This window comes from Protopterus annectens, chromosome 5.part0 (assembly GCF_019279795.1).
Source record: "Protopterus annectens isolate FY-2018-M chromosome 5.part0, PAN1.0, whole genome shotgun sequence".
Lineage (NCBI taxonomy): Eukaryota > Metazoa > Chordata > Ceratodontiformes > Protopteridae > Protopterus > Protopterus annectens.
In genome coordinates, this window is record NC_056735.1 from 314,165,039 (window position 1) to 314,184,201 (window position 19,163).

Genomic DNA, 19,163 nt, shown 5'->3' on the forward strand with positions numbered 1-19,163 from the left:
TATACAAAAGTCATAGAAATCTCTGTGAGCTAGTTACTGCTGGCTGGCAAGCAGGGCCATTCCTTTGTTTACTCATGCTTACACTGAAACTTTTTCATGCTTATTCTCTGAACTGGATGCACGGTTAACATTGGTTCTGTTTTGAGGTTTCCATTTCTTTGGTAAAGGGGGGAAGACTAAAATCCCATGAGTACCGGACAGCTGAATTCAACATCTCTCAAAAAGGCTTTTACAAATATTTGTAGATGAACCAGCCAAAATGTGTGGCACCACTGACCCTTATTTGAGAATGTATTTTAATATAAAGAGGTCACAAAAGCAGAATATTAAAGTACTGGGGACAATGAGTTAAAGATATAAATGGTGCGAGTACAATCAGAACTTGGAAAATGCTTATGTTTTTATATGTTTGAGCCATGCTAAGTCAAAATCAGTGCTGAAACAACTATTAATAGACCACAAAGCAATTGAATTAAATAAAAAAAAACAGATTTTTAAAGCTTTTTCAGACAGAATGCTTACAGAAAAAAGAAACTGTTGAAAATGTGGCAGTTATGTCAGCATCACTTCTAATGCATAAGCATAAAACACAAAGTACAAAACTGAGGCAAAAACAAATAAGCTAGGTAGCTATTCTGAGAAATGCATGGATCATTTTCAAGCTGCTAATGGACTGTAGTTAGATACTGAAAAGGTTCATGTCACAATAAATGTGTAAACTCTAACGTATAAACCCTCATTAATGCAAATTTTTTGGTACTGTGCAATACCTGTCCATGTTTATACCACAGCTGTCAGATATATCTACTCTTTTAAAAAGGCCATTTCAGCAAGATATAGTTTGGAGTTGCTCAGCCCAACAAGCTAGTAACCTGAGGCAGATAATGATTAGACCAATATTTAAATGCTATTACGAAGGTTTCCCTATGACACTAAAAGTAACTGCAAGTCAGAAAAGCTTGAAACAGAGTCACACCAAGACAGCAGACATGTTGCCTATGCTAAATTAAGAACATTAACATATGCACAAACCACATATTCACAGACTGAGAAAGAAATGCTGAGTATAGTCTTTGGTTGTATAAGACATGAATCTAGAACCAGTAAAAATAGACTAATTAATTACTCAATTTGTCAAGTTTGGTTGTTAAAATTATTCTACAGTTACTGCAGGCATGTCTGTTTGAATCTTATATTGCTGTTTATATGAGATAGCTGTCATCTCCTCCTCACACAGATACATGCACAAGCACACCTGCACACCTTCTTGTCTAATGACATTAGTTTTCCACTACATTATCAGACTAATGTGTATCACCAGCATAAAATAAGTAGCTGTCTTCTTTCTTCTTTCTACAAACTCCTTATCCTGAAAAAGATCTATGTAGTTTAAAATCTATGTAAAAGTAAGACATTTTAAAAGGGTTTCAAAATTAGTATTTTTTCAATAGCAATGAACATTTTCTAAGAAGAATAATAACCTTCAGGGTGGGTGGTGCTGAGGAACCAGGATTTCAAGGTGCTAAGGGGTTCTCTGCCTTTAGTATCAAACCTCATCATGTTGCTGAGTGGCTCTGTTTTACCTTATACTTCCCACCTTATCATGTATTATTATTTTGTTGTAAACTCATAGGAATGCTGTTATAACATTCTCTTTTTCTCTTTTTCACAGTGGCTGGCCTCATGTTGTCTACTGTAACTGCAGTACCAACTCTGATAATAGGTAAGAATGAAATAATGGTTGCTGAGTTTATATTTCTTTTTTTTTTTTCTACCTCTTCTAGAATCGTAAGCCCACCACCCAGACAAGGGATCATTATAAATACAGATTTCCTAGGTTTGCTTGCTGAGTAGAAGGCATCTGAAGGACCACCGGTGAGATCTGCCAATATGGAAATTTGGGGGGGGGGGTTTTGTCAAGCTGCTAGATGGTGTACTGTTACAAGAATCTCAGCCTGATCTTCTAGTGGGAATCTTCTGCATTGCACATTGACATACTTTTATTTTTAGTTATTTATTTATTTTTTTTATTTTACATTTGTTGACCGGGTTGGTCCAGCTGAATATATTTCCATTTTCAGTAGAGGCCCGGGGAGAAAAGCTCCACATATAAACAACAAAATGTTTTAAAATGTACAAGAAAAAGTATTACAGTTTGAATAATGAGTAAAACTATGAAACACATTACATTAAAACATAATACACCTACAAATCATTTTTACAGTATGAATATCTAAGGCAATTACCAATACATTGTTAAGATACATTCATATCCTTGGTTAATCTAGTTTACTCCAGTCAGTTACTAGTTCCAAGGGGGTAAGCAGCAGTAGTAGAAAAAGGAGGAAGTATAAAGATAGGCAAGAATACTACTTTTAAGGATACATACAAAACCTAAGTAGTTTAGATTGCTTATGGGTGCTACTAAAACCAGCACCATTTTAAAACTTACTGTTGTACACCAGTGCAGATGATGCTTGGATTTGTGTCTGAATGTATCTGCAGTGATCCAGGTTCAGGAAGCAGCTCAGGCACTGGAAGAGATGGCTGAGGATGGAAAGGGCATATGCTTGTTGTTCCATCTTGAGAGAAAATGTGGATTTCATTGCTGCAGGTATGATTCGTAGCAGAGGACTATATATGGAAGTATTCTGTATTGTCGAATGTTCATAATGTCAGATGTGTTTAATGATGATGGAAATGATGGAATAAACATTTGATCCATCCTGCCGGGAGTGGGAATTTGCCCCTTCCCTTTGCTCTGTGATATCAGAGTTGGAATATATAACTAGCAGGGGATACAGTTGTCCCTGCCCAACATGGGGTGCAGGGAAACACCTGCAAAAAAAGAGTTTTGTTTTTATTTTTTCCATTCTTTTGAGTTTCGATCCTTTGGGATTTTTGCCATTTGCTGTTTATGTACTTTGATATTTAAAAAAAAAATATATATATATATATATGTGTGTGTGTGTGTGTGTGTGTGTGTGTGTGTGTGTGTGTGTGTGTGTGTGTGTGTGTGTGTGTGTGTAAAATTGACAAATAAAACTGTCCAGTCAGATTGTAATTATCTGTGTATGAAATCCACTCCATACACAGCAGAAAATATTTTCCACTGCTTTCTGTCATGCCAGTTACAGGTTATTGCCATTGGACTGTGTATTAATGTTATTGGGTGGTGGTCAATGTAGGGACAGTGAAGTTAGAATGCTCAAGCATTTAATAAGCCTTAAAGTAAGTGGTGCAATATTTTGATATTCATTATTTACGGAAGTCAGAGATTTTAACTAAAAGGTATATTCTGTTTCATTTTTAATGTAACTTGTTTTTATCCTGCTTCATTGGTCACTACTGCTAAAGCTTTGATCCAAGGGTGTGCAATAATACTAAAAATAGCAGATATGACTGGAGAATGCACCTTTAAAAGTAAGACTTCATTAGTGAAATTCAGCTTATGAAAAATTATTCCGCTTGAATTTTGGAGTAGCAAGACCAAAGTTGGTGAAACAGGAATTGTGAGCTTGATTTTACTCTGCTGAAATGTTTACCTTTTGATTATGTCCTATCACCTATAAGGTACATAAAATTGCCTACTTTCATTTGCTGCCTGTTTGCCAGTGATAGTGTACCAAAGTGGTACTATAGTTTGGTATAGGACCATAAGGCTTTTTGCCTCTGAGGGTGCACCAAAGAGATACTGTAGTGTTGTATAGCACCATAAGCCTTTTTGTCCCCATCTCTGGTGGTATACCAAAGTGATACTATAATGTGGTTTAGAACCATAAGGTTTTTTTTTGTCTGTGATGACACACTAAAGTGATACTGTAGTGTGGTTAAGGGCCATAAGGTTTTGTGCCTGTAATAGTTCATCAAAATGATACCATAGTGTGGTAGGGATCCTAAGACTTTTTGCCTCTGAGAGTGCATCAAAGTCATACGATATGTGACCATAACACTTTTTGCCTGTTATAGTGAACCAAAGTGATGCTGCAGCATGGTGTGGGGCCATAATGCTTCCTTTTCACCTCCACTTAGTTTTGTCTCTTACAAAGTATGCACCGCATCGGTACACTAAAACAGGGACTTGGCTTCCTTTTGGTCACATGCAAAATTTCTCTCCTGGTGGGAAATTTCATTTTAAGTAAATTCTTCTTTTCTTATACTTGTGACAGGTATCCTTTATGTGCATGCTTGCCCAATGGAACAGATGGTCCCCATTTTTCTTATTGTGAGTGGATGCATCTTTATCGTCTACATCATCACTGCTGCAGTTTTACTTGTATGCCACAGAGACACCAGTTATCTAAATTTTATCTTTTTTATGCTGTATTTTATTTGGTGTATTCCAGGTGAGTTTTAAAATAATTGTCTTGAAAGGAGTAATTTTTCTCTTTTACAAATAAAATCTAAGCCACTGTCAATGTTCAAGGTGTTTCCACAACCAGTTGTGCAGAAGTGAAATAAATAAATAAATAAATAAATACATACATAATTGGGTCACAATTGCAAAGAACATTTTAACCCTACAGAACTGAAAAGGCAGCTGTCTTCTTAATGTACTGCAGGAAATTGCTATGTATGCATGAAGACGAATGCTTTAAACATTCTCTTTAATTTTTATAATTTGGTGGCCAAAATAAATGTTACCTGAAGGAGCTTGCTGTACCTTATTGCCCTGCATGGGTTCTGCACTTTGCCTCAAAGAGGCTGCTGGCAGTTCCACAGGTTAATATTGAGACATTGAGTTATTGCATAGTTTACTATCAAGCCCCCTGCCTCACCACCACCTCCACCTGCTGACCCTGCTACCACAATGGTTTCAAGATTTCCCATCACTGGCTGGCTTTAGAAAAGCACTTACGACTTATGGTATTCAATGAGGTGTGATGAATACATTGATAAATCTGTTACTATTATTTTGTAGTATGTATATGCAAGTTTCAATTTATATGTACTTTTTTATGATAAATATTTGTGCAAAAACACACAAATAAAATTGAACTACAATGTATTTTCCATAATATGTAAAATAAAAACTGGAAGAGCATCCATAGCTTTTGAAGAAAGCGTGGGTAACTAAAAAGTGCAGATCTTATAACACTGAATCAAACATACCTATAGCAAATGCAATGTTTTGTTTATGGTTTTAAGTAGGCCGAGTCCCAGTGGATATAGAGGTATTTTGATTGGTTAAATCCCACAAGGATTATTTCCATGAACCATGAATTGAGGATTATTTATTGTCTGGCATCTTAGCCAAACAATAGATGGCTTGCTTGTCTTTGCCTTCACTTATGTTTCACGTCACATTGCACTTGTGAAAGAACTACACAGCTGATTGCAGTGGTTATAATAAGACTGGATTATTTCCATTAAACATATCTTAAAACATAGGCTCCATTCAGCATGTTTTTTATCTTTTGTGTTTCAGCCACTTTTCTATTGTTACTTCACTTTTACTGATATAGTGAAAAAATGTACATTACATTGAGTTTAATAGATAGACAGCATTTAAGAAAAAGTAATGTGTTTTTTTGTTTGTTTATAAATTAACATAAATGCAGTTTTTTATCCACAGCCAAATGAGGACAGATGTAAGGAAAACTTGACAAATATCCATGTCGTGACTCATGGGTAAAGTGGCAACAGTGTTAGTCATGTGATACTGACTACTAATTAGAACTATTTGATCTCTAGCAGGAGATTAAATACCCAGAGTCACTGAAAGTCCAGGCAATAGGCATAATATATACAGAATGTAATTTATTCCATTCCTGTCACCTTAATGCATTATAAGTGGAGTCTCATGTATGTTAGATCATACAAGGAAAACATAGTATTAGTATCAATATTCTAACAAAATAGAATTCTAAAGTGACTATAGAGTTCAGGAATGAAAAGGCACCATCAACTAAATTACAACAATATTCTTATAACAATGTTCTTTAGACTGACAATTTTAACCTGCCCTAGGCAGATCGTGTCTCTATACTGTATACTCAGAAGAAAATCTCTACAGAAACAACATACTTTATAGTAAACAATAAACCCTGCAACTGTCTGAGTTACCAGATGAATGATAATACTAATCTTCTTCAAAACAGATAATATTTGGGAAATTACATAATGTTCTTCATGTGAATCACTGCTGCAGTAGCTTTATATATAGGGGTTATATCCTACTACGGATATAATGGCTGGCTAACTTCCAAAGCTTCAGGGCACCTTCCATGTGCTCAAACTGTTAGTCATCTCAAGCTGAGCTGACTAAAGGACAAGTTTGGGTCCAAAGCCCTTTAGCACTTTCCTTCCACTAAAGAGAATGCTTCTGTGTAGGCTTTCAAAGATTGACGGTTGGCTAAAGCTGTTCCATTCCTGGACAGAAAAGTTCCTTTTGTGGGGGACCTTCCACTTTAATTTTTATGATAGAAATTGTACTTTTTCTGTAAAATAATAATTTTAAAGACGTAAAAAAAGTGTTTTTAATGACTGTCATGTGACTTACTTTAATTTAAATGGGAGTATCGCTTTTTACTTTTGTGATAAAAAGTTGTTAAAGCTTATTTTAAACTACTTTTTTACAAAAGAAAGTTTGTTTTATTTAATCTTGGGGTAAGTGCTTAAAGTGCTCTTTAGTCTTTTTTTTTATTTACTGTTAAAAAGTTAGTTATTTACTGTGTACTTGTTTTGCCAATTACTGCTGTTAGGTTTCGCCAGTATTCAGGTTGATGAGAAAGTGAGAATACAAGGAATATGTAGGCTTCTCTTTCCTCTTTTAAGGAGAAATCTGTTTTGTGTATTTTTTTTTTACTTATTTAGTTTGTTTTCCAGGGTAGAGCACTAATCTCCATAGACCTTTTTCAGACCCAGCAGTGTCTGGTTCAGCAACTTGTTCAGTCACACAGTGGAAGCTGAGGGAATCAAACCTTGCACCACTAGGCCACAGGAAACAGCTCATTAACAGCTCCTTAATCCTCTAAGCCAACTGCCAGACCGTACGCCAACTGCCAGACAGACATGTTTGCTTCTCAGTCACAAGTGGTTACCCTCTGTTTGAAATATGCATATGCTGATGTCACTTGAAATGTTATGAGGAGGTTTCCAGGCTGCATTCTCAAAACCTCCCAGAGGATATCAAAAATTAAATGTTGAATTCTTCATTGGATAGCGACTTAGTTTTTGGACATTCTGCTACAGAGGTCATTAAAAGGTGTGATGAGAGATGTAAACTGATTCAAGAGATCTCTAAAATTTTTCATCCTTCCTTTCCCAAGTTTGCCAAGAGAGTTAATGCTACCCCTATAACATTCTTTAAAAAGCAAAATATAAGGCAATAGCAGGTTGTTCTAAAATGAAAGCAGGAACCCCCAGAATAAAGGGTAGTCTAATACATCTGAATAACTATTTGCAGGGCTTCCCTTCCCCCTCCCACCTTGGCAGAAAGTCTAAACCTCCATTTCTTTTTTTGGCAATATATACTTTCAGACAGATGGCTTGTGAGACTAATCCATCAAAGTTACAGATGGCAGTGGGACTCTCTCCCACATTTTTAGGAGATTCCTCCTCAACCACCACACCATCTATGATCTTCATGATACCCTTTGGAAGATGTCACATAAAGAAACTCTAGTGGTACTTGAAATCATTATAGTCCAGTAAACATCATCTACAGTGGTGCAATGGATAGTGTTGTCACCTCACAGCAAGAGGTTCCCCGGTTCGATTCTTGGCTGGGGTGCCTTTTGTGTGGAGTCTGCATGACCTCCCTGTGTTCCCATGGGTTTCCTCCAGGTGCTCCAGTTTCCTCCCACATTCCAAAGACATGCAGTAGGTGGATGTGTGGTGTGGAAGAACTACTGTGGCAGGGCTATTTACCCAGCAGTGCAAACCTTGGCTCTAAATGACTGTCACTGTTGAAGTGACACCCTGACCCCATGTGCAAAAATGGGGAAAAAATGGTTGTGGATGGAATCATCTTCTACTGAAGGTTCAGATTTTAGTTTTTGGGGTTTGTGAAAAAGGAGATTTTTTGGTGGAACCACCAAATTTATTAGAATCCAGGTCTTTCATTCTCCCTCCCTGCTCCAGCACAGTCAGTCACAACAGAAGCCTCATACTTTGCTTGGGGAGCAGTGTGTATGTTAAAAAAATTGCAGGATCTTTGAAACAAAAAAGGCAGACCAAAACAAATAAACATAAAAGAGATGTTAAGCTTATAAATGCTCTCAGCTCTCTCAATCATCTGTGGTCCCCAGGACATCTGCAAGTGTTTACAGACAGCACCACAGTGATATGGTACATAAACAAGCAAGGTGGAACCAGATCTTACCCTATGTGCAGACTAGCTGTGGTAGCCTGGAATGTAGCTTTTCAGCATAATCTCACTCTACATAGGTTCATAGGTTCATAGGTAGGTACTGGGCTATCTGCCCGAAGGCATATATTAGCCCAGCCACATTGTGCGGTATTCACCACCCCTTTGGTTAGTTCCCTAGGCCCTTGATCTAGCAGCTAGTACGCTTGGCCCCTATCTAGTAGAGCTGTTGGTATGATCCCTGGTGTGAACTTTCTGTTACCCATCCACTCGTCAAGGTTCCTGCTGAAGAGTGATAGTGAGGGGCTCTGTCTTATGTAGATCGGGACCTTGTTCCATAGCAAGGGAAGTCTTTGCGAAGGAAATCTATCCCTCCAGCATGTTCTATTCATTGTTGTGCTGAGGTTTATATCCCTAGAGCATGTAGCTGGAGTGGATTTGGTTTTGCTAAGATGGAGCATGTTCAACAGTTCTGGGTTGGACATGGCTCTGTATGTTAGACAGAGATCGCCTCTGAGAAGGCGGTTTGCAACAGAGAAAAGCCTTAGTTTTTTCAATCGTGCTGCATAGGGCAACTGTTTGAGGCCAGTAATCCTCTTAGTGAGGTACCTCTGTGGTCTCTTCAGCTGCTGGAGATGCCAAGCCAGGTACATTCCAATTGGTGCATTGTACTCAATAATGGGTCTGATGAGGGAAGAGTAGAGAGGCACCACTACATCCTTAGATCTTGATGCAAACCCTTTCGTGATCAAATGGGTCACATAGAAAGATTTTCTAATCACCTTGGCAACATGGCTATCAAAGGAAAGCTATCTACTTGGGTCCCTAGATCCCTTATTACTACTTCAGATTTCAGGGGGATACCTCCTATGTGGTAGTTCGCGGGTACTCTGTTTTTTCCATAGGGGATTACTACTCATTTTTTAGCATTTAGCTTGAGACCATGGCTTTGACACCATGCATCAGTCTCATTAAGGCCCATCTGGAGGATATCCATGTCGGCCGGAGACTCTATTATAGCACCCAGTTTGGAGTCATCCGCAAACTTGGTCAGCCACAGCCTTTCAGTGCTTGCCTGTACTTCTGAGAAGTATATGCCAAACAGGAGGGGCCCCAGGACAGAGCCCTGAGGCACACCGCTCGTTACTGGTCTGGATTTGGACATAGATCCTGCTACTCTTACTTTGTGGGATCTGTCTGAGAGCCAGTTTGCGATCCATCTTGTGACGTAAGGGTTTATGCCCAGGTTGGTGAGTTTATCAGTAATACCTGAATGGGGAATGGTGTCAAATGCTTTAGCAAGGTCAAGGTAAGCCGTGTGTACCTCCTTTCCCTTATCTATAGCCTGAGTAACTGTCTCAAAGAAGTCCACCAGGTTCAGGAGGCATGATCTGCCCTTGAAAAAGCCAAACTGTGTGGGGTCAAGTGTTTGGAGGTTCCCAATCTCTCCATTTATGAGTTCCATAATGATTTGCTCCATTGCCTTACAGATCAGACTGGTCAGGCTTATTGGTCGGTAGTTCCCAGGGTCGGTTGTGGGCCCACCCTTGTGCATCGGAACCACCGTTGCTGTGCGCCATTCTATGGGCACATATCCTGTCGAGAGGCTGAGACTGAACAGGGTATTCAGATGCAGGGTTAATTCATTTTGGAGCTTGCGTATGCACAGCCCGGGACACCATCTGGTCCCATGGAGGCAGTGTTTTTAGCTTAAGATAGAGCCTTATTAATCAACGTATCAGTAATAATTGGAGTTACACAATCCTCTGGAATAGTAATAGGCCCTGTAGGTGGTGAGGGGAGGGAGAAATTTGCACTGAACCTGTCAGCCAAGATGTTGGCAATGTCAGTGGGGTCAGTGTATTTTGTTCCATTTTGTACTAGCTCAGAACAGACCTGAGCATTGCCATTTAGGTTTTTGATATAACCATAGAAGGCCTTATGGTTATCCTTGGCATCCTTGGCAACTTTCTTTTCGAAACTGGCTTTAGTTGACTTGAGGGCTCTCAATTTCTTACTAAAGCTGATCAGGGAAGATTTTTCTACTTGAGATTTAGCCTTTTTTGTATAAGTCTCATCCTTTTATTGTATAGTTTGCTTATGGCCGGGGTCCACCAGACTGGTTTCTTCTTGTTTGAGGAAGGAGTCTTGGTTTTATTTGGGATAGCACGGTCCATGCAATCCTGGAGATGCATATAGAGTGCCTTGGTGTAGGATTCCGCATCCTGGATATCATTATCCTTCTGCAAGGGGATAGTGAAGCTTTCCACTTCAGACGCAAGTAGTTTGAAGTTTGCTTTGGAAAGGTTTTTTGCGATGGTTTCTTTGACTGGGGGAGGTGGAGGGGTGAGGATGTCTAGGGTTATCGGTTTGTGGTCTGATCTGATCAGAGAGGGAGTGATAACGGCTGTGGTACAATGGGTGCCCATATTTGTGATGACTAGATCCAATATGTTGTCCCCTCTAGTGGGAGAACATGCCAGTTGTTCAAGGGCATTTGAATTTATAAAATCTATGAACCACTGGGCATAGGAGTTAGAACTTTGACAGCTCGCCCAGTCTATACCAGGGTAGTTGAAATCACCCAAAAGTATGGTGTTGGGTAGGACCTTTATATTTTCCAATGCCTCAAGGAATGCTGAGTGAGCATCTTGGGACATGGTGGGTGATCTATAACAGGCTACAACTTGAAATGTGGTTTTGCCTGCTGATAGTTGCGCATGGATGATCTCTGGGGCATCATGCTGCGCCACTAACCTGGAGATGTGGGTATCCTTGATAAATATGGATACACCTCCGCCCTTTGTACTGCGATCTGGTAACTGAGGCCGGAAGGTATGATATGAATTGCAACTTGGTAGTGCTGGGGTGCTCTCTGGAGCCTTGAACCAGGTTTCCGTCACTGCACAAACATCGATTTTCTCCATACTGAGGAGTGCCTCGAGTGCATGCATTTTGAGGTTGAGACTTCTGGCATTGAGTAGCATTACCTTAGTTTTTGGTTACCTGTGCTTGTTACGGAGGTTGGTTTGTCCTTTGAGCCTTGCCTAAAAAAGGCACTATGGGGACGGCAAGAGCCTTGGCCAGTATTCGAAAGCCTAGGGGTGACATGTGCAAACCATCTCTGGCGAAACAGTGAGGCTTGTCTATCATGTCATCCCAGGCAGACAGACACTGGATCCCCTTAGAATGACACCAGAAGCTTAGCCAGTTGTTAAAATTAATCATTTTGTCTTTCTATTCTGGTATCATTCTAGGTGAAGGTAGTATGCTACTCAAGGTCAGGGTCATACCAGCTTGGGCTACATGATCAGAGAGCTCCTCAATGTCTTTTTTCATGTAGTCCAGGGAGGTACGTCTTAGATCATTCACACCAACATGTACAATGACAGCATCATACTTGTACTTGTTCTTGAGTGACCTAAGCACCTGTGTTATGTGGCGGATCCTAGCACCCAACAGGCAGCTGACAGTAACCTTCTCCTTGTTCAGCCTGGTGAGTGGAACATCTGTGTGCCTTACTATAGAGTCTCCTATTACTAGCGTGTTGGGTACGGTGTTTTGCCTTAGGGGCTGTCATGAGGCACACTGCTGAGGTGAATTATGTGTTTTATGGCTTGTGTTTGGAGGTGCAGGTTGCTTGCTTGTCTGCTTTGGAGGGCTGTGTATTTGCATCTCTCACAAGTGTTTGTGTCTAGAGGTAAGAGGAGAGGGTTGTCTGTATACATGAGGCAGTTGTGACATTGCCTCAGGATTCCCAATTCCACCAGATGAACTGGAGAGTACACCTGAAGCTGACCTCTGGACATGCTTGGAAAAGTAAATTTCACTTGTTTTGCTGACAGTCGAGGGTCTTATGCTGTATTATAATAGTGCTGTCTAGGAGATTTGGAAAATAATAGTGCTATGAGATTTGGACAAGTGCTGATTTGGGTTATGCAAGTGCTGCAATAAGAGCAGTTGATCTGAAGCACTTGAGATGAGGCTTGCCTAGTTCTAAGGGAACATTTGCAGCGCACACTTTGTGGAGCCTGGAATAGTATACCCCAGCTAACCGGCGCTGCCCGACGCTGCTCTGTGCGCAACACCACGCAAAAAGAGAGTTGCAGGGTTTTAAGAGAGAGAGATCAAGGAGTTTGGAATTGACCCAAAATGGCCAATAAAACTACAGTTTCTAGGCAGTAACCACTCCTACAGGGACAGGCAGGCTGCTCAGTGTTAACCACTGCCACTGGTGAACACAGAGACTTCCCTTTAGCCCAAGTAAGCACTGGCCTCCAAGAAACTTACAAACAGTTCAGAACAGCAACTCTGTAACTGAACTTGTTTTTTAAATTATAGAAAGTGGGAAAATAGCAAGATTTTTTAGTTTTTTTGTTTTTGTTTAAGGATAGCGAGACACACAAGTAGCAAACTAGTAAGAACAGTGCAATAAATGACCCCAACACGTGTGTGCTAGGTCAGAGGCAGGTAAAATGCAATTTTAAGAGAAAACGATTTTAAATTAAGTGCAACACAAAAAATGCAATAAATAGTCTCTAGGTATGTTCTAAATACGGTTTCTAACACAGATATCAACTTTTGTAAGCAAGAAAATGGCGAAAAGTAGGCGGCAATGCAGTTTTTCTAAGAAATAAATTGGAAGAAAATACTTAAAATCTCAAAAGTGGCTCCTTTCTTCTCTCAGCGTTTTCTTCTCTTTGTTGGTGCTTCAGCAACAACTATCAAGTCTGGAAAGATACCAAAACCACGCTGTTGCAGGGTTTTAAGAGAGAGAGATCAAAGAGTTTGAAATTGACCCAAAATGGCCAATAAAACTACAGTTTCTAGGCAGTAACCCCTCCTACAGGGACAGGCAGGCTGCTCAGTATTAACCACTGCCACTGGTGAACACAGAGACTTCCCTTTAGCCCAAGTAAGCACTGGCCTCCAAGAAACCTACAAACAGTTCAGAACAGCAACTCTGTAACTGAACTTTTTTTTTTTTTATTATAGAAAGTGGGAAAATAGCACGATTTTTTTTTTTTTTTTTGTTTTTGTTTAAGGATAGCAGAGACACACAAGTAGCAAACTAGTCAGAACAGTGCAATAAATGACCCCAACACGTGTGTGCTAGGTCAGAGGCAGGTACAATGCAATTTTAAGAAAAAACGATTTTAAATTAAGTGCAACACAAAAATGCAATAAACAGACTCTAGATATGTTCTAAATACTGTTTCTAACACAGATATCAACTACAGGCACCTTACATACTGTCAGAGCAAAACTGTGTCCCAGACAAGCTGAGCAGGAACAGAACAGGCCCTCATGAATAGAAACAGAATAAGTGGATCTTCCACAATTTGATTCAGCTTTGGTTAACATCTCAAACAGATCTTTTTGTCTCTGCTCTCAAGAATCAGTTGGCAAAATCCTGCTCCAGGACTCCATGCAAGAAGGCCTGGCAGGCACATGCATTTCTTTTCCCTGGCCAGGAATGTTGTTGTATGCTTTTCCATCCTTTCCACTAATATCCAGTGTCATTTTGAAGATTCAGAATGAATCCCCGAAGATGACTGTGATGACTCCCTTCTGGCCCAACAGTGGTTCTCCCTTCTTTTGGAAATGGCTGGGGCAATTACCATAAAATCACACAAGACCAGGAGTATTTGGTACATCATGGCCCAGGAACTCCAAAAAAGGGGGAAAACGAAGCCAAGAACTTAGAAACAAAACCAGGAAGCGTCACCAGCAGCTGAAGTATTAATCCTTTATTAGGAACAACCACACTTAAAAAACAAGCGCTTTCGCTCGGTGAAATACCGAGCTTTTTCAAGTTGTTCTTGTATTCAAGTAGTCTGTATTATATACAGAGAACAGAAAACCACGTGATTCATTTACTTAATTAACTTAATTAGTTCATTCCATCAGGAGTACAATTAAGATTTCAAACAGTAAAAATTCCATACTAGAAATGTTAAAATTGTAAATAAAAACAGAAACGAAGGTATGTTTAAGAATATAATATATAATAAACCCATTCTATGTACAATAAAATATCCAATGGTTTTCGTGTAAGCGTTCATGTATTCTACTTGAATTATCAAACCAACCCCCACAACCAATTGTAGCTTGTCATTCTAAAATAAAATAAAGGTGTGTATGTGTGTACACAAGCAACTATTACTAAAGTGCCACTACTAGCTCATAAAGATAAAAATGTTGAAAGGTTAAAAAGTGCGTTCAGTAAACCTATTAATTAATAAATATGTAACCTTAAAAAATCAAGGTGTGAACATTATGTTAAAATCTATTAAAATCATTAGATCCATAAATATAAATAACAGTAAATAATCATAAAAAGTTGGGTAAATTAAAATAGACCACTTAGTCCATCAAAACGGAACAAGTACCATGAACTAAATATAAATATAAATATGTAAGTATGTAATGGAAAGTGCTTGTGCTTTGGTGTGGATAGTATAATATCTAATATGAACCAAGTCCGACCTGAAATAAACACTACAGTTACATGTTACATCATGGCCCAAACAACTACAACTGGCTGCCTGGACTTTTAATATCATTTAGGCACTTTTTTTCTGAAAATGAGCAGTGGGTATTATTACAGGCAAGAAAGTATTCTACTAGAAAATCATATATTAGTAAATGGAAAAGGTTTCCTAGTTGGTGCCAACACCCATTCAGGGCTAGTGTTCCTCTACGTCTACATTATTTGTGTGAGTTACTATCCTATGGTTTGTCTTACTCCTCAATCAAGGTTCATCTGTTGGCCATTTCTCCATGTCTGCCTATGGATCCCTTCTTTCAATGCAGTGTCATGTGAAAATGTATTTTAAGGTGCTTTGCATTCAAAGCCTCCAAGAAAACAGATGGCTCCTCCCTAAGATCTTAATTTTGTGTTAGAAAAACTAACTCTTTCTCCATTAGAGCTAGTTCATCAGGTTAACTTGAGGTTCTTGACATGGAACAAAGTTTTACTAATTGTTCTGATCTCAGCAAGAAGAGTAATTCAGCTGGAAGCTCTTATGGTTGGTCAAGCTTATATCTTTTTTTTTCCCTCAAAGATAGGGTTTTCTTAAGAACTAATCCTTCATTTATGCCGAGTTTGGTATCATAATTTAATTTAATCCAAGTTATCCATCCTCCTGTCTTCTTTCCAGAACTTATAAATGATGGAGAAGAGATACCCCATACCTTGGATGTCCACAGACAACTCAGGTACTGTCTTGACAGAACAAAATCTTTCTTAACTTCTGATCAGTTGTTAATTTCTTGTAAAGCTAAGAAAAAAGGACAACCTTTGTCAAAGTAGACTATTTCCAAATGGTTGTCTCATGCTGTTACCCTTTGTTATACCCACCATAGTAAAACTATTCCAGCCTGTTGAGGCTCATTCTTCCAGGTCTTTGGCTTCTTCTGTGTCTTTTTGGAAATATTTTGAGTCTAGACATATTCTAGAAGCAGAAATGTGGTCCTCTGTGCACAAGTTTACAAAGCAGTAATCCTTCACCTGGTCAAGGACAGGCTTTGCTAGGACCATTCTAAAGAGGGTCCTGAACTCTCCTCCTTACATATCTCAGTCATCTTAAGCTATGGTAATCTACACATACAGCTTACGCCACTGCCCCAATGATCCATATGAAGAACATAGTACAGCTGTGTAAGTAAACTTACCATAACAATAGATGCTCAAATGATCACTGCTGCAGTAGCCACTCCCTCCATTCCACCCCATATTTCTGTATGTTTTTTTACCAAGGTGTGAATATTTGTTATTATTTTCCTTGTATTGCCCTTCTCAGGGTTTTGGCCTCCCTCTCTCTGTTGGCATGAAAGTTCTGAAGGGCTTCATGCCCAAACCTATCAGCTCAGGATAACTAATGTTTTTTGTGCTTAGAAGGTGCCCTGAAGCTTTAGAAGCTGGTCTGTTGTTATATGCTGAGCAGGATATAACCCATATAGCTTGGCTATTGCAGCAATGATCATTCAAACATCTACTGTTATGTGCTAAGTTTACTTACACAACTGTACTTTCTTTTATCATGAATTAATACATAAGGACTGATGGATACAATCCCACACTTCAGTTGAAATAATCTAATATCTTCCACTTGAAGACTACAATATTCTTCACTTATCAAGTACTAACATCTTATGGGTGGAGTAAGGCAGAAATACAAAACATTTGAGACAGACAATCTTAAATGTGGTCATAAATGTGTGATTGATGGGATGTGTGTTAAAGTACTGTGGTACTTTTGTGCATTTCCCTTATACCAAGGTACAGTGATCTTGGAATTTATACATATCACAGTGGCAGTGGTGCAACAGGTAGCACAATCACCTTTGGTGCAAAAGGCTGTAGGTTCTACATCAAATAGATCAAATGTTGACACTCTGAGGTGGTGTTGAACTCCTCAGTTTGCTGTCCTTTGAATGAGATGTTAAACCAAGGTCGCATATGCCTGAGATGGTGGAAGCTCAGGTGGATGTAAGAGATTTTGTGGCACCTATCAAAAGGAGTAGGGGTTCTTTATTTAACGCAACATAAAAAAAACATTATTTACCGTATTTTACGGACCATAAGACGCACTTTTTCCCCCCAAAAGTGGGGGGGGGGATTAGGGTGCACCTTATGGTCTGATTGCTGTCCATCGGGCATCAACAAAGAGGTCACTTACCGACGTATTCAGTGTGCCAGCCGGGGAACGCGCGCAGGGTTCAGTGTGTCCGCGGAAACAGGAAGAGGCGTGGGCGGTATCGCCGAAATCCCTTCTCACACAAAGCTTGGTCTCCGCCCCCTGCTATCGTGCTAATCTGAGCTGAATGCCGATCTTAGCCTGCCGGGTAAGCAGGTGCATGCCAGCTTGCTGCAGAGAGCGAGGCAGGGGGAGTGCAGTAAAATGTGTAGCAATAAGGAAGCTCTAGCTACCATTTGTCCCTCCTTCACTCCAGTGGGGCCACATTGCTATGTAGAAATCGTTACTGGGCATATGGAAGAAGACAGATGGCAGCAGATCTCTTTATGATGTGCCACAGTATAAATACAAGGTACCCCATGAAACTGCAACAGCAGTTATATCATGACTGATTAATTTCAACAGAAGGCAGTTTTATTTGATTTTCTTTGGTCCCTCAAAAGTTTAAATGCATTCCACCATGTCTAAAGTTTAGCAAGACTTATATTTCTCTCCCTTCTCCACTTTTGAAGTTGTTGCATCCATCAGCACCTGTCCCTGTCTTCTTGCCTCTCAGTACAGATGTGGGAACACACAGCTAATTGGAGACCATCATAAAGGGTGCAGGAGGGGATCAAACCCAAGAACTCAACACAAGGATGGTTGGGAGAACCTCATGAAAAGCTCAGTAGGAGTTCAGACCCAGAAACTTTAGGCTGCGCCTTTAAATCAATAGGCTGACGTCAAGCCTTCATCGCGTTTATGTTGACGTGGAGCCTCACGTCGACATTTACTCGACAGAGGCTTGAAGTGACGGATCGGAGGCTATGATGGGCTGTGGAGACTGTATTTTCCTCTGAAAAACAAAGATTCTCTAATGGTACAAAATGTCAAAGTTGAAAAGATTAGCCTATAAAATTCCGTTTAAATTGGAGGTAGTGCAATACGCAAAAGAACATGGAAACAGAGCAGTGGCGAGACATTTTGGGCCACCTCAAACTGAAAAAATTATAAGAGAGTGGAGGAAACAGGAGGATCAGTTGCAAAAACTTGATAAAACTAAGCACACTTTTCGTGGGCATGCTGCACAACAGCCACAGTTAGAAATGGACATGAAAGAATGGATCACATGTCACCGGAATAATGGCTTCTCAGTTTCTACAAAAATGATCATCTATGAAGCCAAACGCATTGCTGTAGAGAAAGGCCTTAAGGATTTTACTGGTTCACCAGCATGGTGCTACAGATTTATGAGAAGAAGCGGCCTTGCTATGCGCACCAAAACTAGAATTGCACAAAAAAATGCCACAAGAATATGAATCGAAGATTCTGTCTTTTTATACATTTGTAATTGATGCTAGGAAAAGAAATGATTTTCCAATGGACCAGATTGGGAATATGGATGAAGTCCCGCTAACCTTCGATGTGCCATCTAATAAGACGGTTGACCTCAAAGGTGCCAAAACAATAACCGTGAAAACTGCAGGACATGAGAAAACACATTACACTGCTGTGTTGTCCTGCTGTGCTGACGGCACCAAATTGCCACCGATGCTAATTTTCAAAAGGAAAACCTTTCCAAAAGATGTTATTCCACGTGGAGTTGTTGTGCATGTTCATGAAAAAGGATGGATGGACGAAAATGGAATGAAAGTATGGATTGAAAAAGTGTGGTCCAAACGTCCTGGAGGGCTTCTGAAAAAATCTGCTTTATTAGTGCTTGACCAGTTCAGAGCACATATTAGCGAAACAACAAAAAACAGATTTAAAGAGGTGAAGACTCATCTAGCTGTAATTCCTGGCAGTCTTACCAGCCAGTTGCAACCTCTCGATGTTTCAATCAACAAACCATTTAACGTCTTTATGAGAGAAGAGTGGAACAAATGCATGGCTGCTGGGAATCATGATCTGACTCCAACAGGACGAATGAAGAGGCCCACTATCACTCAAGTTTGTGAATGGGTTAAAACATCATGGCAGTCTGTGAAGGAGGAAATCGTTGTACGATTATTCAAAAAATGTGGCATTAGCAATGCCTTAGATGGAACTGAAGATAATATCATATATGAAGATAGTGAAGAAAGTGATACAAGTGATTGTCAGCAACTGAGCTTCCTAAATTCTGACACTAGCGATGATGAGTTTTTGGGGTTTCCAGAAAACTAGAAAAG